The sequence below is a fragment of the Wyeomyia smithii genome, chromosome 1, assembly GCF_029784165.1.
Source record: "Wyeomyia smithii strain HCP4-BCI-WySm-NY-G18 chromosome 1, ASM2978416v1, whole genome shotgun sequence".
Classification (NCBI taxonomy): Eukaryota; Metazoa; Arthropoda; class Insecta; order Diptera; family Culicidae; genus Wyeomyia; species Wyeomyia smithii.
In genome coordinates, this window is record NC_073694.1 from 33,484,129 (window position 1) to 33,508,041 (window position 23,913).

Sequence of the window (23,913 nt, forward strand, 5' to 3'; positions counted from 1 at the left end):
GCTTCACACTCAAATATTACCCAAAATATTGCTAAATAGCAGCGAAAATAAGTTTGGCCAGGTTTTCACTCGAGTTACTCTTCTGTGGAACGGTTAAAAGTTATAATTTTTCATTTTTCCGGTTAAGGTTTAGAGATTTTATTTCCGGGTGTTACCCAGCGTTTTGCCACTGGTTATCATGAATATCTCAGCAATTGCAATTAAATTCTTCAGTTAAAATAAATTCACTCTCCAAGCTCGATATTTTTCTAAGTACAAAGTACGATTTATTTCAAAACCAAACATCACAGACGAAAACTGACTTTCCGAAGTAAAAAAATTCATGAAAGTGTCGAAATAGATTTTTTTACGCTAAATCCCGGGCAGGAGAGGATAACAAAATCATAACTCATCAATAACATATTTAGTTATGAACACTTATTGTGTTATTCGAAAGATATTCACGTTTCAAACGTGCATATGAAAATATCATAAAATTTTGATATCATATCTCGCTATGCCTTCAATGAGATGTTTGAGATGATTTCAAAATATCTGATTAAAAATAAGTTTTTAAGTGAAAATTGTTCGATATTGATTATTTATAATGTATCAGTTATGCATTCAGTGTTCAATAAGTTGCAAATATTTGAATCAGTCATTTTCGTGATTTTTAATGCAAGTTCTAGTCTTGGAGGAACAATATTATGGTATTATTTTTTGTTATTTTACCAACTATGTAAACCATATTAAGATCAAAACGAGATATATTTCCAATATCTGGTTGTGATATTATAATGATATTTTCTCCTGCTCGGAATGCCTTGCATTAAAATAATAAAATGTCTGAATTTTCTTCTTGAAAAAAATCGTCTTCCTGGGAATTTTTTAGTTGAGGCCAATGGAATGTCTGAAAAAAATATAGTCCTTCGAGTTTCGTTTAGCGATAGGGCTAAAAGTTTCGTGTTCTCAGCTTTGGATGCGAAATTTCAGCTCATTGGATTGGGTAGTTATCAAAGGTTTATTTTTTTGACCGATGAAAAAAAAAACAGTATCGATTTATTTTAAAAAACATTTTTTAAGATAGTACCAGATTTCGATGTTTAGGCATTTTTAGAACATTTTGCATTCAACAATCGATTTCGACAATTTCTTGAGTGAAACCACTGCCCGAAGTATGATCGAACGAAAATTTGCATGGCAATTTTTTATTTGAGAAAACTTCTGAGCCCTACCGCCAAACGAGATTCGAAGCTCATTTTGTTCCTATATATTCGATCGGCTGCATCTTGAAGAGTCGGTTGTATATGCAAGTTTATGCAAGTGTTAGCTTTGTAATTTCCCTATTCAATGTTTTAGGGTTAGGCTCTTTAGAAAACATTACAAATGCTGAAAGGTTTTCATTAGTGAAGGAAAAAATATTTTTCCTCATAAAACAATAAGTAACTCAACGGAAAGCAGTATAAAACAACGCTTTAGCGGATATTTTTTGAATTTTCAAATGGGAGAGCAACAACAGCTTTTTCCTCCATGTTTCAAGTTGGATTCGATTCTCTTTGTTTTAAATTGGAAATGCTCTATAGTGTCTTTTATCTCTGCTTTGTTATACTGAGAGGCCTCCTGAATTGTTGAATTGTCATCACCGATCTTAGCTTTATCGGTTTATCAACATTTTTCATATTTTAGCGTAATGTTCTGTTATGCAAATATTTATTTTAATTTTTTGAAAAATCACACATTATGTTTTGGAAAAAAAACTGTTCCCTTTCGAAAGATTTATGCAAGACAATCAGAAATAAGCCTGGTCACTTTTTTCAAGTTTTTAAGTCACTCTTTGGTCACTTTTTTCGAGCTTTGAAGTCACTTTTTTCGAAATTTCGGTCACTAAAGTCACTTTTTCTGACCAGTTTGACCACTTTCAGCCCTGCAGCTTGGGGGGGGGGGGGGTTGTGAAATGTCCACGGTCCTTACAAAAAAAAAAAAAAATTTAAATGGGGGGGGGGGGGGGGTAATAATCGTTAAAAATCTGTCCACGTGGTATGTGAATAGCCCCTTGGTAGATTTTCGAAGGTCAAAAAATCACTACTTTGAGTGGTTTTAGGCACCCCTAAACCATGTCCGATTGAGCTGAAATTTTTCACAGTTCATATTTTTAGGCCAATGAACAAAATGTACATGGTCGGTTTTAAAAATTTGACATGATCCTTTTCGCTGCCACCCTACTGGTCACTCAAAGTGCAGGGATTGATCTGCGTGGAAAATTTACGGATTTAATTACCCGTATTTTTTCGTTTGGTCGTTGGGGCGTAGAAGAAAGAATTTTTTCCTTTAATTCGGTTTGTGAACCATTTTGCAATGGAGATTCCCAAGAAAAAGATCAACATATTCGAATTTGCTTGCGATTGATTACCGAACCGGACACCCTACTGTGAACTGTGATGTGATAAATTTTATTAATTGAAATTAACTTACCGCTTGCTTACCTTTTATTTTCTAGTCTGGAGCTACTAATTAATGCTTTCGGACTCTCCGATCCTTTTCCGGGTTTTATGTTGAATAATGTGGGAAAAACGATGAGTGCCTATTTTTTCTCCTGAGTGAGAGTGGCGGATGACCCTAAGGGGTTAAAGCCACAAAAGTGACGTTACATCCGCCCCCGTTTCAATATAATGTGAGTCTTCTTGATTAGAAAGACAGACTTGTCATGCTGGTTTCTAGGTAGGAATAATATCTGTTTAACTCTCTATATGAATTGTAAGGAGGATCCTGGTAGGGCCTCCTTATGCGCCAGATGACCTGCCAGAATTACGGATCAGTTTGCCTTGCCAGCTCAGTACTAACCCTACCGCAGGATCCACCTCTTAAAAGTCCCGACTATCCCACAACTCATCGACCCGAATTCGCAAAGCAGGAATGTTTCCCAAATTCAACAAAAAAAAGTCTAATTACCTACGATTTAATTATTGGAACCATTAAAAGTTGTTTTATTATTGAATTTTTTCTATGAAACGTGGTTATATTTGCAGGTGATAACAAATTATAAGGGAGAAGTTATTCTAAGTAAATTTCTATTAATACGAAAAACGAGATTTATTTTACCATTGTCCCTGCACCTTTCCCTTCGTCACTACATGTTTTCTTTTTCCCTATTACGCGAGTTTCTCTATCTGTGAAAAATCCGCTCAAACGGCGATCGATATTTCATTGAAGGCTTTCTCGTTATGGACTCATTCGAGGGTCGAAAATTGAACTGGTAATGGACTGGAACAAAATGAAAACCGAATACTTTGGATCTGGAAGGATACCACCAGGGGATCGCCCTAGTCCGATCAATTGCACCACGATAACCTCAAATGGTATAGTTTCGCGTGCTGGCCAAGCTGGGCCGCCAATCAGCGGGCCGTCCGCCTCTGAAGAAGCGAATATCCTGGCCAAGACTTCCCATCACTTTTCGTGGTCGTCAGTGAACGACTAAAAAAGAATTTATGAACACACACACAATATTCAATTTCTACCAACTCACCTAACGAAGCTGTTTTTTTTTATAGGGGGGGATGTTTTGTGATGAATTAATTATTTACTAATATTTATTCAGAATTTTTATTGTGTGTTCTGCCACAAACGGTGACATATCAACACTATTACATATATTTTAAGCTTTATTTCATTAAAAGATTGTAATTGCTTCCGCAGTTAAGTGAATATAATTGTAGGAAAATTGTAAACCTACTTTTTTCATATATATTTAGGTCTGCCTTACTAATAATTTGTTTTTTTTCCCGACTCACCTTTTGGTTTCTGTTATAATTTGAATATTTTTCTAATAAGAAATAAAATAGCTACTTGATTTATTACGTTTTCTTTTTTTAGCAACGCGTGCTTACCTTATAGAATTTAACCCTCTAGTGCCCAACTTAATTTTTAGACGGACTTCGGAAAAATACCTATGAAATTTTTTAGTTCTTATTGAAGCTTTTTAGAGGTTCAACTGAAGACCGTCTAGAGACGGCACTGGGCACTAGAGGGTTAATCAATTTGCTGGACTCACGGTTTTATAAAATTAAACCAATAACTTTTTGTTAGGTCAAAATCTAGAAAAAATCAAATACTCATATTTTTCATCCGGTAAATTTATTCACTTTTTATTTGCTTAGGTTTAGAATCCACTAATAAAATTAATTTTTATGGTTCACTAACTTATTTTTTTAGAAATTTCTGACTTGTTTGTTTGGCGGTCTGAACGAAAAAGATCGAGTTCTTTTTTCTCTCGTCCAGCCAAACCTCAATTTTTCTTAATTTCCTTTGATTTCCTTTTGTAAAAAATTCTTGTCGTAGATTTCCATACTATAATTATTTTCGTTTACTGATCAACCTTTTCCTGTCAAAAACAGTCAAAATATTAGTATTTAACGACCCATCAGTAATTCCCCCTGATTCGAGCGAGCACTCATTGTCTACCTTGCAGGCGATTTACTCCCACCATTTGATAGAATCCTCTGTGAAACTAGCGGTACGCTCGTTTCAGAATTTTTGAATTTTTTGTTTCGCGTATGTTAAACTAAATACGTAAAAATCTTGCTCCTGCTGTGTTTTCATTCCAGCTTAAAGCACCTGATACGCAATCAACAAGATTATACTGATGTGTCTTTTCACCGTTTGCACAGATTGTACAGTTTGTGAAGTGCACTCTAGTTATCTATTGAGTACTGATTAACACTTTCTGATTCACCAATGTTTTGTTCAGGATAATCCCGTTAGTTTGATTCCGGTTTGATTTGCTCACAATTAAAGAACGAATTACAGCGTTCACTTTTGTACGATTGAATTTTCTTCGTTATTCATTTTTTTATTCATGCGAGTCACTCGTATTCGCCATAATATTTACCTTTTTATTTTAATTCATGGGCTTTGTTTCACTACTGTCCGTCTATGATTGAAGCTCTCTTATTTTTTTTGTTTATTTCTCAACAATGAACGATTCCTAAGTCGTTTTTCTGCATTATGTTTTTTTCTGTTATTTTTTGTCATAGATAACAGCTTTGGTAAAACTGAGAAATATTTTTCGGTTCGAACATTTGTTCAAAGATACATAACTTTTTTGAAACGTCGTCCCCGCTTACTGCACACAAAAAGCCCTCTGGACTGTGCCATATATTTCTTGATTTGAACTCTCGTGTATTTAACTGTCCTGCAAGTGTACTTCCTTACTGCAGGGTCAGCCAACACTATTAGATTTTTTTTTGATCCAAGGTCTGCTTCTTTTGTACCACTAATTTACTTTGTGTGCACAGAAATTTAATATCACTTATTATCAGCTACGGGTTGGAACTCACTTTTTCAACTGTCGATTCTCTCAGTGTTCGCATGCACTTCTTGATTGACAACATTAACTGTCACTTTATCCGAGATACTGTGCGCAATTATAATACTTCGTACGTATGCCGAAAGTTTTTCGTTTTTCCAACTCTAACTTTCTACTCTTCCAGCTTAAATTTCAAACTTTTAACGAATTCAATGGCACGTATTTTCTTATCCCACCGCTGTCACCACGAATGCAGCAAAATAAGAGTTAACCCTACGAAGCCCTGTACACGCAGAGCAACTGAGCAGCATGGCTTGAATGTGAACCTATAGGTAACTCAGAACGAGAGGCTTTCCCCTTCATTCTGTGGCTACCTATACTTGTTTTTGGTATTTCTCGACCTGTCTCACTTTTCGACCTTAAAATCTAGTGCATGAGAGCATTAGAACTCGCGCGCTAAAGCACGTGCGAAAACATAAGCTTTCAGATCCGCGCGTGAGCACGAGCGACACTTTGTGACAGAACCGTAGACATCTTGGTCATTACTATAGCTGCTCTCGCTGACATAATCATCAACGTAAAAAGGTTTTCTCCATCGGAAGCTGGTCAAAAGGGAACCCCTTTCAACAAAAAAAAAAAAAAACGTCAAAAATTTGATATAAAACACAATGCACAGTATTTCCCACGATAAACTTTTCCTTGAATTTCGCTTCCAAGCACTGCCTCTATTTGTGGCCGGATATTTGCAATCGAGGTATTTTTCTATGGTGGGTTGGTTTCCAGAAACGGCAATCCGTTATCTTGGATTTAGAAGTGGTGCCTAGCGTTGCAAAGCGAGTAAAAAAGAAACAAAACTTTTCTCCGCCTTTCTGATTAAGAGCATATGCTACGCTTTTCAAGTCTATTGCACACACGCTTTCGAGATTATTATTATTATATTTGATGTCAACAGATAAAATGTTTACCCCAATGACAGATTGAGAATAACTAACAGTACAATTAAGCTAACAGAAAATTGTCTTGAAGCTATTCTTATTGCTAACACGAGAGACATTAAAATCGAAAACAGCATAGCAACGATTAAACACGCGGGACATACTGCGCATTGGTTCATTTAGTCCGTTATTAGTCCTCGAGGGCTGAATGTGCAGAAAAGTGTGTGAGCGAGTATCACGGCGCCGTGTGTTGATGTCAAGTAGACCCAAAAGAGTGTGACAGTCGATGTTTCCCTGCAGTAGATCGCCAACAAAGCAAGCTTTAGCTACATTTCGTCTCGCTTCTAACAGCTCTAGGTTGATGAGTTTGCAGCGATCGGCATACCTAGGTAAGTTGAAGGGGTCGCGCCAAGGGAGTTTACGCAAGGCGAAGCGAACGAATTTCCTTTGAACGGTTTCAATCCTATGTGTGTCGTTTTGGTAATAGGGAGACCAGATTACCGCAGCATATTCGAGTACTGGACGTACAAGAGCGCAGAATAGTGCCTTTAGGCAATAAATATCGTGGAATTTCTTTGAAAGTCGAAGAATGAAGCCTAACTGGGACGATGCCTTGGAAACGACGTGCGAAACGTGTTCCTTGAAGCTCAGTTTTGAATCCAGCAGCACTCCCAAATCTTTTACTGTCGTCTCACGCTTTAGCTCAGTACCGAATAGCGAATAGTTGTGATGGAGAAGAGTGCGCCCACGGCCAAACGAGATTGCTTAGCATTTAGTCACATTAAGAGACATCCGGTTGATGCAGCACCAAGCACCAAACAACTCCAGTTGTTGTTGTAGGAAGAAAGCATCAGCGTGATCCTTTATGACGAGAAATAACTTAAGGTCGTCAGCGTACGATAGCTTGAAACATTTGAGAGTGTTGTTTACGTCATTCATGTAAAGAAGAAAGAGGAAAGGGCCGTGATGGCTCCCCTGAGGCACTCCAGATGAGACAGAAATTGGCGATGAAATAAAATCACCAATCTTCACCGACATGTTCCGGCCGATAAGGTAAGAACGCAACCAGGTCAGCAAGCTATTGTCGATGCCCATACGGTCAAACTTCGCCAGGGCTATTTCGTGGTTCATTTTGTCAAAAGCAGCGGAGAGATCGGTATAGATGGCGTCTATCTGATGTCCATTTTCCATTTCTCGTATGATAAATGACGTGAAAGTGGCTAAATTGGTTGTAGTTGATCTCTTAGGCATAAAGCCATGCTGTTCCGGCGAAATGTTATGCGAGTACCTTGAGAATAATGTTTCAAGAACAATAATCTCGAAAAGCTTAGAGGTAGCGCACAATGCTGCTATACCGCGATAGTTTGAAACCGTGCGTTTGCAGCCTTTCTTGTGTACAGGAAAAACAAAAGAATCTTTCCAACAAGTAGGAAAAATACCAGATGATAACGACAGATTAAATACAGTTGTTAGCGGAGTTGCGAGCGGGCCAAGGCATCGTTTCAAGATTAGCGACGGAATTCCATCTGGGCCGCAACCTGTCGAGGATTTGATTTGTTTACCTGCCTTAGTCACCAATTCACTAGTGATGGACATTCGTTAGCTAGGGGAAGAAATTCTAGGTACGTTATTAGCGGCAGTAACGATATCTTCAGCACTTAGGGTCTCTCTAGTAAATACGCTGCTAAACTGCGAACGAAAGAGGTTTGCGATACCAGGGATTGAATCCGCTTCGTTTGTACCGTTGGTCATGCACGAAGGCAGTCCAGATTCTTTCCTTTGTTCGTTGACATGACACCAGAAGTTTCTCGGGTTAGACCTGAGGCGTTGCTGAAGTCGGCCAAGATGAGTGTTGTGCAAACGCTGGTTCAGTTCTCTTTATTCATTGTTCACATGGACGTAGCGGGCTCTGGTTTGCTCAGTGCGATGCTTGCTGTGTTTTCTGAGTGCGGATCTTTTAATTCTCTTAAGAATTCTTAATTGTGGATCTGACCAGGCGGGTTTGACAGGTTTCCGACGATTTTTACGAGGCACGAATTGATCGATGGCATATAGCAAGATGCTAGACAGAGTTGATGCCGCCGAATTAGCATCAGTATCACAGAATGTCTCCTCCCAATTAATACTTGCAAGAAACGCGTTCATCTCGTCATAGTTACCTCTGCCGAAATCGTACATCACGCTATCAATAACTTCATTGAAACTATTTTTCAGGTTTACTGCCAATGTCACTAAAAGAGGAGGATGGTGTCTGCATTCTTTTACGAGAGGCACAGGAGCGCGGGAGACTGAGCAATCTGAGCCTATTTCCTCGCTGATAAAGCAAAGATCAAGGGTACGTCTGTTGCTGATTTGAATCTCATTGGCCTGTTTAAGACCTGCTGTACAGTAGCCATCGAGCAAATTGATTGAGGCCGGCCTAAACGAGGAGTGACCAGGATCCGGGAAGAGGAAGCCATGGGAGTCTGGCACCCAGGAGATTTCACGCATGTTGAAGCCGCCAAGAATTACGATGTTATCTCTGGCACCCATCTGGGAGACAATCCATTCGAGCGAACGTAGATGCTGCTCAATAAGGCTGCTATCATTCACGCGATCTGGTGGAATATATACGATGCAAATAAAGTACGTAACTTCGGAGCTAGTAATCGCCACCCACAGATGTTCAACTGTTGATCCCTCGGGAGGATTCAATATACGAGACTCGTAACAGGACCCCACAGCCAACAAAACACCACCACCTGAGCGCTTATTGCTGTTAGTCGATGATCGATCTTGACGGTAGACCGTGAATGAATCATCAAAAAGTAGAGTGGAGATTGTGTTGTCGTTGAGCCATGTTTCTGTGAAGGCATAGATGTCGTAGCACGCATCGTTGCACGCCAGTTAGTAATCTATCACACGAGAGTTGATGCCACCAACATTTTGATAATATATCAAAAGTTGAGGAGGTGTAGCGGCAATCTTGGGAATGGAGAGTGCGTCAGGTCGAGAAACGCTGTTAAACAGTGAATACTTGCCAAGACTGGTAGTTTGGAAGCCCGTTTCACCAACACTAGACCCAGGGCCAGGACGACTTTGAAGGCGGGAACTCGCAGTTGGGGATTGACGCGAATCAGCGGTTGACACGACTGGGCTAGGTGGATCCAGGGCTTCCATACTGCGGTGTGACGTGCGTCCCGGGGATGATAACTTGTCGGCTGAATAGCATAAATGTTGAAGGCTTGTACGAGATGCTGGTATAGAGCGTGAATGTAGATCGAAAGCAGAGTGACTTTCGTGAAGAATTGACTGTCGCATTGTCCCAACACTCATTACAGATGGGAGTGTGAAATTTGAAGCGCTAGCGGTTGGAGGCTGACTGGAAACGGAGAAACGATCAGGAAGTGCTTGTTCTACGAAGAAGGAATACTTGCCTGAAGAAGCAGGATACTATGCTTCTTGGATTGAATGGTGGCTTTCTTTCGCTAAGTCAAAAATAAAAAGCTTTTTCAAATGGAAATCGCGAGCTGTATACGAAGAATTCCACGGCCAACAGCAGCATCTCTACGGTGAGCTGCGGCAAGCTTATGATAACTACTACCAGCATCCAGAGTTGATCACTACCATCAACCGACTAAAAGCTGAGATGTTAGCACTTCAGAGAAGATTCTCACACATGTTTATGCGAATCAATGAAACGCACGTGGCAGGAGAACCCATGGCAACGTTTCAGTTGGGAGAGAGGAGACGAAATAAAACCGTCATAACCAGAGGGGATTCACTGCTGTCAAATTTCATATATGTGTGTGTTATCGCAGATCAACTCTGGTCCATGACGTTTGTTGGTCCATGACGTTTGTAACTATGAACAATAATGGGGGAAAAATGTGAATAGCTAAACAACATTCATGAAAGTTTCCCGCGGTTTCTCGAGTTTCGATGGAAAACATTCCAATTCTATAATATTTCACATCGATCAATTTCATGACCAAAAGGAACAAAAACCAAAACAAACACCATGTTGCCGAATATGTTGGTTACACGATTTTTGACAGATAGATCCCCCCTGATCATAACACAACTGCAAACAGAGCAGGACGAAACAATAACAGAGCCCAGGGAGATCGAGACACACATGGTCAATTATTTCTCGTCACTGTATTCGGAGGAGGTAAGAGAAGAGCATGATAAAGGGCTATTCCCACTGCTTCCGTTCCGGGACCGGGCCGGACTCACCAACTGCCGGAAGTCCGCTCGCAAGAGCATAGATTTTGTTTTAAAAGTAAGCTAACATAGTTAACTTTCATGGGAAATTTATCACACTCAATTATCTGTCTTAGTTATTTTTTACCACCATCCGAAAAAGTACATTTTTATTATCGCAAACGTTACCACCACCCCCCCCCCCTCCGCTTCCCCTGATTGCGTTACGTAATATCTGATTGCTCCCTTACGATCGTCAGCAACGTCAACCGGATTGGTGTAGTAAAATCCGACTTCATTGAACATAATAATATTGGTGAATTTTTTATATGGAAATTTTTCGACATATTTTATTTATTTTTAGTATAATTATTTTTCTCTGCGAAACAGTTCAGCACTAATAATCTAAATTCATAAGGACGTAAAAAGTTTTAGATCTCATGTTGATCACATAGCAATTCTTGTAAGTTACGAAATTAATTCAGGCTCCGACAAAAAGAAAGTTTCGGGCAAGATTACGGTGCTGTTTTCTTTCAAGTGATTTGCTTGGTCGAAAACTAACCAATACTTGTCATCATCATATCTATGAAGTTATATGCAAAAAAGATTTTGAAAAAAAAATATGAGAAAATCAGGCGAAATCAATTCATTCATGATCCAATAATTCGCTCGGAAATTTCCGATGAAGGTAGTGCTCAAATCAAGGAGTTTTGTCCAGACCGGCTCGAACGCCATTAAGTTCGCGGCGATTAAAAAGAGCTCTTGAATTTGGCATTCACATTTCTTGGCTGTAAAGCAAGCCGCTTTCCACCTGCAAGATTTATGTCAAACTTAGGATTATCCTACTTTAGGCTGATACAAATTTCGAATTCTTTTTATGTACAAGGTTATCAAAGTTAGCGAAGGGGGTGGCAAAAAATAAATAACACCAAGACGAAAAAAAAGAAATATCTTTGATCAAAGTTTGTGTGCAAGTTATGACGTTTGTAACTTGCACTCAAATAAATGTTGAAAAATAACACTTAATTATTATTATTAATTACTAGTTGAACGTTCCCGGCGATGCTCGGGATCAAAGGTTTTAAATTTGAAAATCATTTTTTATAATTTATTACTGCTTTAGCACAACTTACTTAAAAAATATTTCACATCCTATACGTTCATCATCACTTTAAATACTTCAAAATTTTGAGAACAGAACACACATAAACTGGAAGTCGCCATATCGGACTTCAAAACGAATTATTGAAATGGTTGGCCAAATACCACTTTTGGTTATTTTTCTGAAGCCGGAAGCCGCCGTTTTAGAAAATGTTGTGTGGAGTCATCCCAGTTTCGAATATACCTATACTGGGTGATATTCGGGCTATTTGACAATCGTTTACAGTAAAACCTCTTTTAAGGAAATTAAAGTAAGTAAGAAGAATTGAGCATGACCATTTATGCTCATTTCTCCTCTATAATGAAATCTAAAGAGATGCTTGTGATTTTTTTCAAAACGAAAATGTTTGCTGGTGTCCAAGGAACACGTCTGAGTAGTAGTGAAGGTTTTCTGATAACTAACAATTGTGCTTTAATCCACAAAACTATGCAAAAATGAAAAAATTACTTTCAATGCTTTAGTCGCCTCTTGATCTATGTTCAAACCAATGAAATGGGACCTTTCCTCCAGCTAAATGTTCCGAGATCTAGTTTGGGTAAAGGTAAAAAAGTAATTCGAATCCCGTAAGGCGTTACTATTTACAAATCTACGAATACATCAGAAATGTAAATGTTTTATGCTCGACTCGCACTGATTCAAAACATGGATTTATCTGCAAAAAAATATTTGGAAGTGTTAAAGAAACAACGAACATTTTATTGAAAGAAAAATCACATGTCATCGTTTTGAATTTTGATTTAGATGCGATTTGAGCTTATGCTTAAAAAGTAAAAGTTTTGCATGTATTATATGTTTTTCAAAAAAAAAATCAAAGAGAGTATTTTAAGGTATTTCTTTGCATGCAGAAAATCATCTTCAAAAATGCTTCGAACATATGTAGTTTTTTGAGTAATATTTCAACTTTTAGCAATAAGATACGTGTTATTTTTTCTCAAATGTCTTTCCTGAACATTAACAAACATTTTGATGAAAAAAGGATCTCATGTCATCGCTTTGAATTTTGGTTTAGAGGTAAATTTAGCACAAAAAGTTACAATTTTGCATGTTTTACGAAGTTTTGTGAATTATATCTCAAGTTTTAGTAATCAGATACTAACTATTTTTCCTCGAATGTCTCTCCTGAACGTAACAAACATTTTAATGAAAAAAGAATCACATGTCATCGCTTTGAATTTTGATTTAGAGGCAAATTCAGCTTGAAAATCATAGTTTTGCATGTTTCACATGGTTTTGTGAATAATATCTCAAATTGTAATAATCAGATACTAATTATTTTTCTCCAAATGTTTTTCCTGAACATCAGCGAACATTTTCCGGTTTAAAAACCTTCATGTCACCGCTTATTTTTCTGATTTAGAACGATTTTAAATCATGATGATTACTGTACACCACAAAGACAGAGGAAATAATATCAATAAGATCAAGCGTTACGGAATTCCATTTTTATATAGTAGATTTCGCTTGCCTTTTGACGACACTCTCGCTGTCACTGGACTTGTTTGTTACTAAATAAAGCATTTAGGCTGTCGGAAAACCAATAAAATGAACAAAACGGTTTGAGTTTTTTTTTTCTTCCCCTTCCAATATTCAAGATTTTTGAAGGGGGGGGGGGGTCATGACATAAAACGAAAATAAAATTTGTAACGGCCTTATACTAACATTACTATTTTATAAAAAATACAGGTGTATTTAAATACGTTTAAGTGTGTGCTGAAAGGAGAGAAAAAACATACAATTTTCATTTAAATCGATTTTTAAAATATAAGCGCTTTGTGGGTCCATTCAATGAACTCCAATTTACTTCAAATTGGAAGAAGGAAAGTTTCTCAACCCAGCGCTTATTAGAATCAATAATTTCAAAAGCGGTCATATATTATGAGGCCAGTTCGCTTCGTATACCTATGTTTAATATTATTTTATTCTCGCTTATTTTCCGTCGGTCTAGTTCCGCCACTGTTGTTGTGCCAATCACCAACGCCCTGGGAGGCGACTTCACCCAGGATTCTAACTTACGACCCGTTGATTAACGAACCGGTGCCGACCGCTCTGTCGAGTCTCAAAATTATCGAAAAAATAAGATAAAATATGCCATAACTTTGTGAGGAAAATTCCTGGAGATGTGTGGCCTTCAACAAAAACGTGTGTTTTTTATGCTCAAATTCTTCCTTAGAACAACGTTTTCTTGTAAAATGTATCTAACAAAAGTTAAGTGCAAATAACTAACTTTCTAATAATATCTATAGAAAATACACTGTAACTCTGTACCCAATAAAGATAGGAATTTTGTTGTTCAGCAAAGTTTCATATTTTTGCACATTCTGAAACTTTGCTGAATAAGTCATTTCTCTATCTCTTAACACAAAAAAGTTAGTATAATTGATATATGTAAACCTGCTGTGACATATGCTCGTCGTACTCAAATATGAGTGAATTGGGACAAATGAAACCTAAAGGAGTTTATAGTACTTCAGCTTAACTTCAAGGAAAGGTACTGACATCATGATTCCACTTGCCCCTTTTCAACTTATACCACAGACTAACAGACATAACACGTCGAACAAATATTCAATAAAATCATCGTTTGGATGATTCCAGTACTTTACGTTAGTAACACTAGCACCATCTGCTGTCGTGTTCGCGCTGCGTCATGTATTTCGACATCAGCGCCAGCGTTACTGCATGAGTCAAATGGTGAACTACAAAATATGTATGAGATTGCATAACAGCGCCCCAGACGACGTTTTCGCGCGATGACTGTTATTCGATTGAAAATTTGAAATGAACGTTTTTTGTGGCGATGGAGCTAGGTTCCAGTGTTACGTCTGTTAGTCTGTGCTTATACGTTCTTGAAGTTATCTAAAAACTAAGCTAAAATATGATATAACTTTGTAACAAAAAGTCCTGGAGATATAAAACCTTTGGCAAAAATGTGTATTTTGTGTGTCTCTTAACAACTCCTCCGAACAACACTTTCGTGTAAAATGCAACTAACAAAAGTTAAGTACAAAAAACTAACTTTTAAGTAAGTTCCGTATAATATACTTTATAACTTTGTACCGAAAAAAGATAGGATTTTTAATTGTTCAACAAAGTTTCATATTTTTGAATTTCCAACAACTTTTCTGAATATACCATTCCTCTATCTCTTAACATAAAAAAGTTATTTTTTTATTTTTAGAATAGTAAACTTTTAAATTTTTTTGACAATTCGCGATTATGCGGATCATTCATACAAACAATTGTTCCGAAGACACTATTGAGCTAGAATGAAGGTGAAGGCGGTATGGAATAAGGTTCCACTTTTTACCGTTTTAGACCACTGTGCACGGTTATTTCATTTATGAAGTAGAAATATTTGAAGTGTTTAGGTTTTTCTATAGCTTCAACTGTTTTATATTACTTCCAGTGTATTCACTGCTGCATTTTGGTCTGAATATACATAGAATATAACAAATCTCGCTCATAGTCTGATTTCAAAATATAATATTTCTATTGTTTTTTGCACATATTGAACATTAAGATTCTGCATGAGTGGCTCTGATAGCGCAGGTGGAATTCCGCTCGTTTTCATGTCTCTCTCGCTCGAATACGAAGTACCAAGAGTTAAATACAGTGCCGTCCATGAGCGGACGCATCACACAAAACTGTACCCGGAAGGAAATACGGAGCCGTGGGTTATGTTTTTCGGCCCAAAGTGAAAAAAATTGAATACAATGCAAATTGTCAAGGAACTGGCGCGGTTTTCAGCCATGAGCGAGTTAAGTATGGCCGCTGGAACCGGCTGTTTTAAGGATTCCAACTTTCAGCCGGTTAAGATACTGGATTGCAAGCAATGCATTTTATTTATTGTATACAATTAAATTCAGAATTTCATCCATTTTTTCGAAGGAAATTGTTTATATATTTCAAAATGATTTCTTATTATCTTCTGTTGATTTTGTACCTCATAAGTCTAAGCTTTGATCATATTTTACTTTGACTTCCCTGTCTAATTAAAATATTTTGAACCATTATTCCTAAACATTTATTTTGTAATTGGGAGTTCATTCTCTCTCATACTTTCGAAGTATTTTCAGATGTTTCTTGTCATATCTAAGAGCGTTTTTATACATTTAAAATTAATTGAATTTTCGTTTCTAGTTGTTTTCTTTTTTTATGTTATTATTTGTCTGTTTTGCTTAGTTGTTACAGCAGTCATTAAAGTTTTGGCGAGTGACAAAATTAATTAATTACGATTTAGGGCATGAAAAAATGCTGTGGTATCCCTCACGATAGTAACAAATTTCTTTGATTTAACATCATGACATGGGATGATTCTAGTTCTTATTCTACGCTCCTCCGTACGCACTGCGAGCAAACAAGCAAGCATAGAAACTTCCGATATAAAACATACACCAGTTCAGGCAAACTGCCTCCATTTGCAGGTTTATTTGAAGCCAAAAACATGGTGCAGAAGCAGATTTCCACTTAGACTCAAACAATTGGTAACTCGTGTGATCGCGAGGAAGGCGTTTCATATCGAAAAACTGTTGGGAAATGTTGGAGCACTGCAGCATATATAGAAAAATATGAGGCGCAATGAATTGTGATAAATTCAGCTGGTCATCGTTATACATCATAAATGAGAATTGCAATCGATTTACAGCGCCCTAATATTCGCAATAATTATAATATTGTCTCATGCAATTCATAACAATGTTACCAGTTAAAAACAAGTGAAATCTGTCAGGGTTTCAATTTTCTTGTTTTATGTATCATTAAACTTGTAATGTGCTCATTCAATTGTTTTTAGAATCAAAATGTACAACTGCGATGCCATAAAATTCCACCAAATATCTTTTTTGGTATTTTTGAATTCAACTTGCACAAAAAACATTTCCTCCCAGGAGCAATGCTGCAATGATAAAATACGTTTGCATCTCATAAAAAATATAATCCATACTTATATAAGTGGATAGAACAATCTCCAAAAGCACATCCAAGTTTTACCGGGTATTTTTTTTCAGCGCAACCATCAACGCATGATTTTGAAACGAAATCAACTTGGAACAAAAAAATAAACTCTCATAGCAAATTATAAATCAAACACAGCTTGATTCCGTTGTTACGCATAGGGGAAATCCGAACCTGTGATTGTGAATTTAGCAATATGGTGGAAAAAACTGTACATTGTTTATTGTTTCAGCTTCGGTACGGTTCAGGTTCCACTGCATATGAATTCTGCACTGCAGAAATTTTGTTTCGTTATGAAATGAAATCCGACAGCCACAATTCACGGAAATGTCGTTATGCTCGGTTAACTCTGCTAGTAAAATTTTATGCCAATCACATGGCAAAAAAATCATAACAAATATATTACAATTTTCGGTTCGGAAAATCTAGCAGCAATCGTGAAAATAATCCTCACCGAATGTCGAGCGTCGAAACAATCTCGCCAAAGCTTTCGCTAGCGCATGTATCGATTTACTATCGACTGCAACTTAGCGCGAGAGAGCTCAACTCACAGTAGGTTATAGTAAATTCAATCCTTTCTCGAATGTATCCAGCCAGGGAAAAGGCTTGCCAGACTTGGTGACGCTTGGGTATGCTACGGCGTCGTAATAATGAATGTCCATAAATTTAATATATTCCGAGAGTCGGTCTGACGGCGAAGGATGCTGCTCGGCGGGAGCAAGCTCTCTCTAGCTTAATCGTTTCAGATCCTGAAATACCAAAGGAAATAGGAAATGGGCTATGGGTTGGCGGAGTGGGGTAAACGAACGAAGGCGATGATGCTCTCTGATTGATATTGAGATTGATTGGCCTATGCATGAACGTTAATTTTAGTATCTTCTCCGGTGAAGCGAAAAAGGTCAGAAGTCAATAGAATTTCCCATCCCGGTTTTGTCCTGACGTCAGCGGCATCAAATGACTGGTATTATTAAATCAAATAACGGCGCTCGTCGTGGGGCAGAGCGGAGTTCTTTGTCGAGAAACGGATGGCACCCAGTTAATTGCTGTTGTGCTTTTTTTTTTGGTTGCTTTCATTCAGAAATTTATGCCGTTACACGAAATGAAACGAATAAAATTTTAATGACAGAACGAAACTTTGAACGAGGAAGGTACTTTGACTAAAACAAGCCACACTAAAAGCTTTCTTCGTTTCATCGTCTGTTTGCTATCTAATGTTTGTCTGTTTCTCCATTAAAACAATGTGCTTCAAAATTTATGACTGCACTCTTTTCATCGCGAGCCGTCACTTTGATACGATTGCTAAATTAGTTTGTTTGCTGCTCATAGACGAGCAATGTGGTTTAGCAAGATTGGAGAATTTCTAACCTAAAAGGCGATGTTACTGATGTTACAATTTTCCTAAATTGAGCATTAGTTTTGTCTTGAAAAATTCGTCCCTTAAATCCAACGCTACAAGATCGACGACAACGACAGTAAAATGTTAGCCATCGTCTTCAGGGAAAAGAAAATAACTTACAAACCTCCTTCCGCTTGATTCCTCTATACCGAGCGGAAATCCCCTACCGGAGCGGCATCCCATCCAGGCTCGAACCACCGAAATATTACCGACGACGACGAGAACGACGAGGAGTTTTTTTTTTATTTCGCCGAATCAAATTGTCGATGCAACCAGTCCACGGAGTTGAAAGCGAACCTTACCGGAGGTGAAATAAAATAAAAGTTGTGCAATATTTATGACTCCAGCGCATCAATAAATTAGTGAACTTCGGAAGAATGTACTTTATTATCATTTCGCTTGCATATTCAGGCCAAAGTTCACCGCTGCTGATTTATTTATTGTCGCAACTTTTTTTTTCGTCGTCGTTGTACTTTGGTATTATGACCCTTTCTATGAAGTATACGATTATATGAGAAGGATATAGATGGCATTTTCGAAAGTATAATGTCACTCGAATGGAAATGTTACGTACTTCGACCTCAAATAGCTCTTGTTGAGTATTTTTTTTTTACAATTTAGAAAAATGTATCTTTTATATCTATTTACGCTAACTCAGGCAGGAAGAACCCCAATTGTTATTGCAGCGAGTTTTATTTTTTGTAAGCGCAAAACTTTATGCACTGTATTTCAACTTCCTCCCGTCCGGAGACGAACCACGAAACCATATTTGAAACGCGAAGCCAACAGTAAATATGTTCTTCATACATCCGGCACCGGGATTCGTCGTCGAGCGGAGTTCTGGCACCCAAGCCACAGCCGGACACGGACCGAAACTCCGGCAAATATTTTCGCTGTCAGAGCTTTCGGGCTAGTTTGAGAAGGCATTACGGGAAGTAAATCTCCGTTCGTCCTGCGCGACCAGGAGACATGCCCGAGTGCTGGATACAGCAATGTGCTGGACATCATCTTTCCGGCGGCAGAAAATCTCGGCACTAATCTTCGGACTGGTCTGGTCTCTGTTCCGGGGATTTCCATCTTTCCGAAAGGAAATGATACTACCTATATAGTAAATCTGAAAGATCTGTAGGAAAGAACGGCGCTGAATCTTATATCAACTTTTACCCGGGAGAGAGGGAAGGGAAGGAGCGTGGAGGCTGTTGGCGACGACGATGACGACCCGAAGTGGCCATAACAGAATGTTATCCGGTTTTGTATTATTATTTTCCTGGGGGTTCTTACGGTAATCTTGAAAGTTGTTTGCGTAGTATACACGTTTGTGTGTATTGCATTTTCATACTTTTAGTAGTTGATTTATGACGGACGAACGGATGGTGATATTAAAGTTTATTTTCTTCATTGGCTGATGACTGGGAAAGATTGCAGGGCGGGAAAATTTCTCATTCGCAGTTGTTTAAATAATGAAATCTTGTTTCGCAAGCGACGTCTAATTGCAATAACAGTAAAAGTAATTAAAAAAGCTTTTTTCAACTATGGTCGTTGCAACAAAGGTAGCTGAAATGTTAAGCGAAAATTATTCATGGTAGAAATGTATAAATTGACATTACGTATAATTCGAAAGTTGTTTTCCGGGAAAATGCTATGCTGAAAAAGGAGTTAAGTTTTTTAAATTAAAATTTTCGTATCGTTCATATGTAAAGATTTTTCGACAACATAGTTTTATAGCAATTATGGCAATATTATTGATATATTATTGTATTATTTATTCACATATTGTAGATACATTTTTGGATTGTTTTTTCATTTTAATATTTTTGAACAGGAGAAAAAATGTACTGAGCGATGACAGTTTTTTGACGACATCCAAGAGCGTCGCTCTATGACAGTATTGGTATTGGCAAAATAAAGACAGCCGACAGATAAAATATATTGCGACCATAAAGTTGCCGTCTAGATCTCCATTCCTTTTTTTTCTTTGCTGTTCACCATATTCCCATGTCGATGATAGCATGTATGGTTGTATATAACATTCGGTATGCGATACACACATCCTCCAGTGCACAGCCGCTCTATTGCCGAGTTTGCTTTTTTTTTGCGCGAAGGCTGTCGGTAAGGTGCCGAGCAGTCTTTACGCTCCTTCTTCCCACAGCCTTTTTTAACAGCCACGACATCCATTATAGGCAAATAAAAAAAGAAAGGGAAAATGCCTCCGGTGGATTCGGGCTATTACCGAAATGTGCTGTTTGTGTAGTGCGGACACGAACGTCTGTATAAAAAACAGCTTCTTTTCTTTTCTGCGAATGTAGAAGATATCTTCCAAATAAAGCCGAATCTACACACGGAGTACATATTTAGTATATTTTTAACTCATTATTGATAAATTTTGACATATATCTGACTTTTCTTTGACAATTATTTTAACCGTTCTGATATTTTTCAGACTTTTTTGGTAATATTGGCCATGATCTCACATATATTGTAATTTTGACATATTGTAGACAAATTTTCATTCATATCTGAAATTTTTTCCAAATTTTTGACACATTGCCAAATGCCAAATTCTTTTAACTTTTTAATTGTAAATCTTTTAAATATTTTGAATATTTTTTGAAAATTTTTTTTTTGAGTTTGGCCGTATTTAACAATTTTACGTTAAAATATTTTGTATTTTCAACACATTAGATTTTATGTGTAGGTATGTGAAAATTAATTAATTAATTAATTAATAAATTAATTAATTAATTAATTAATTAATTAATTTATTTATTTATTTATTTGTTTTTTTATTTACGTCAATCATAGTAGATTTTGGATTTATTTGTTTCATAAGCTGATGTAGTATCAGTGCTCTGATCAATCCTTTTTTCTACCGAACACAAAAATATCAGTCATTCAATTTCATCTTATCCGTTTTGTGCGAGACTTCGTACACCGTTCGTCTCTCCGAGCTGTCGCGTTCAATTTCGTTTTCCGATTGCAAAATAAAACGAACGGGCATTACGATCATCTCTTTTCCTCTCTAGTGTAGAATCCTCGCAATCCTGTTCGCACTACTTTATGACGATTTTTTTCGCATTTTCCTTTTGTTCAATATCCATTGATTTTTAGTGGCAATGAACGACCGGAAAAAAATTCATTTATATGAGGAAAATTTTACGTCGGCTTCAATCTTTTGGAAAATAAAATGCATGATGCTTGAAAGACTTTCATATGCCATAAAAAACATTAAATATTAATCAGTTATCAAGAAAAAGAAAAAAAAATGAAAAATATGCTTTGTGTTGAAAATTACTTAAGACTTGTTTTTTTTTTCAAAGTGACTATTGATTCTTTTTATCGCATTCGCATTTTTTTCCATTTGCATTTTTTTCCATTCACTTTCACCTTCATCTTTATTTTTGTGTTCATTTTCAATACAGTTTTAATATCTTCAAGAAGGGTTTTCAAAATGCAATTTCTAACGTCAAAATAAATATTCACTATTTGCTCTGTAGAAATTAGCAGGTGATGTATTATGTCATAGTTTATGTTTACACGATTGTTTTCACATGTGACTGGTATGATATAAACTTAAAACATGATTTTGGTAGTCAGTGCTGGTGATCCAAAACATAAACAATGACTAGTTTTTGATACTTCGTAAATCATCGAAATATAGATCAGTTAAACTTGTAAATATGCAAATAGTGTGATTAATTATACTGAAACTTGTTCGAAAACGTTGTTATTATCAGACTAATATGAGCCATTTGTTATTATGTAGACAGTTTGCAGTGTACAATTCAAATTTACATGTTTGAAATCCGACATGTGCCGAACACTCGTTGTTTCTCTTCGAAAGAAAGGTACTCTGCGCAACTCTGCGCAAGATCGGACTAGATGCATTTTAAGGCATTTTTTCCAAGCTATCTTTTAAAACTAGTGCCAATAGTGCCAAACCCTGCCGTTCAAACTTTAAACGCTGTTAAAAAAAAAAAACGTAATTTTTTGATTCCGTCAATTTATACATATATACATTATCCAATGATGAGGATTATACATTATCCAATGATTAGGATTTATTCTCCACTATTTTATAGACAACTTTTACTTAGACGTCATCAAGATTCAAGTTACTCTTGGGGCTCCAGCAAATTTCGCAACATTGCATTTTTTTTTTTTCAAGAAAAACGCTAAAAAACGCTGACTCAGTACACTTTGAAAAATCATAGAAAATTCAAATTTTGTCGTAATGCTCTAAAAATTTGGATCCTGTCACTTCAATAGTATACAACTATAGGAAGAATATAATTGAAATGAAATTCACATTTTCAATTTTGGGTCGATGGCCAGCGATTCCCCACTGTGCGATGGTGTACTTTGTCCGAAGCTAATTTAGATTTTCGCATCGCTAAGTACAGGTCACACTCGATTATATATAGTCTCTGATTTTTTTCCACTATATATAATCGAATTTTATATATAATCTAATCAGAGAAAAAATGTATTTTATTCATTTTACATGAATGTTTTATTATTTTCGAATAAATAGGAAGAATTTTATTTTTGACTCATCCCCCTAAAAGTCAGCAAACACAGTTCTTATGAAAATTATACATATATCTTGTAGTCATTCTTGTAGTTATTCCTGGTGTCAAATGAAAAGAAAAAGTTAGATCAGTATATATTGATTTGTCAACTCGTTCGTTTTTAATTTCTCAAATTTTTGAAAATTTTCAAATTATTCGTTTGTTCCTAAATTTTTTTAATTTCTTTTCTTTTATTTTTGAAATTTTTTTTATTGAGGTAATTTTATTTAGGGTTTTTCAATTTCAATTTTTAAATTCCAAAAACCAAAAAACCAGAGTTTTTCATTGTTTTAATAATTTTTTATTTTTTTTCCCTTTCTATCAAGCGTAACGTATTTTCTGGATGTTCTCTTACGAAATGTTCGCTCTAGATCACATTTGAAATTTAAAAAAAAATTTTTTGCTACTATATATACTGCCGTTCTTATGCACGCTGGGACAACTATGCTTGGAACGGCAGTATAATCGAGTTTGAAATTATATATAATAGAATCATATACATATAATCGAGTCAATATAAAATCGAGTCTCTATATAATCGAATCCGACCTTTATATCATCGGCCTAACAGATAGATACTTTTAAATTCGATAGTTATCAGGAGGCTAATTTTTCAAGTCAATTTGTATGCGGGAAATTCTTTTTCGTTATACATTAATAGTGTTCTCCATACATTGTTGATGATCCTATTCATGCATCAAACATCAATTTTGAAGCCCGTCTGCTTCGCCTCCGCCTTAATCCGCTCCTGGGTACCAGAAACAACTAACAACTCACAACTAAAATTGAGCTAGTTTCAACAATTCAATTTAGGTGGCCTCTAATGTTTCTGCTGATTTGCAATCTACCTTTAATTTTTTGCATCTAAAAAAAACACAGTTTGTAAGACGGTTATCAACCAATACATCACAAAACTATCAACTCAATTGTAGAACATGATTTGTCAGGGCATAAGGATTGTCTTTTTCCACTATTTATGCATAACGAATCAGAAAAAAAATTGACTGAAAAATTAGCCTTATCTGTTGGGCCAATGATATAAGCGAAGCAAGAATCTGAATAAGCTTCGGAAAAATATAAATTCCGCCGCGCGCAACGCAACATATGGTATAATGCTAGCCGCGTAGGCAGAAGTAAAAACACTACTTGTGCCTGTCGGCGCTTTGCGACGCATAACAACGACGGACTTCAGCATTTCGCATGAAGAAATATTCAAACTATATCTCCACCTCATTTGTCCTCGAGCAATTATCGCTAAACATCAACAACAACAACAACAAACTGCTCCACCAAAAAATAACGTGCATCTGTAAGCAGTGCCCCAATCCCATCCGATGCAGCGAAAAAGCATTCATCGACCGTTTTTTGACCGTTCAGACAGCCAGTCAAGAACCAGTCGAGAACGAGAGAAACGAAAATAAAACACGCCACAT

General features: G+C 36.7%; 1 protein-coding gene across 7 annotated transcripts in view; it reads left to right on the top strand.

Moving 5' to 3' along the window:
* Positions 1-23,913, top strand: part of LOC129718573 (uncharacterized) — a 310,807-nt gene that overhangs the window by 127,815 nt on the left and 159,079 nt on the right. The gene's annotated exons all lie outside the window — the stretch shown is intronic.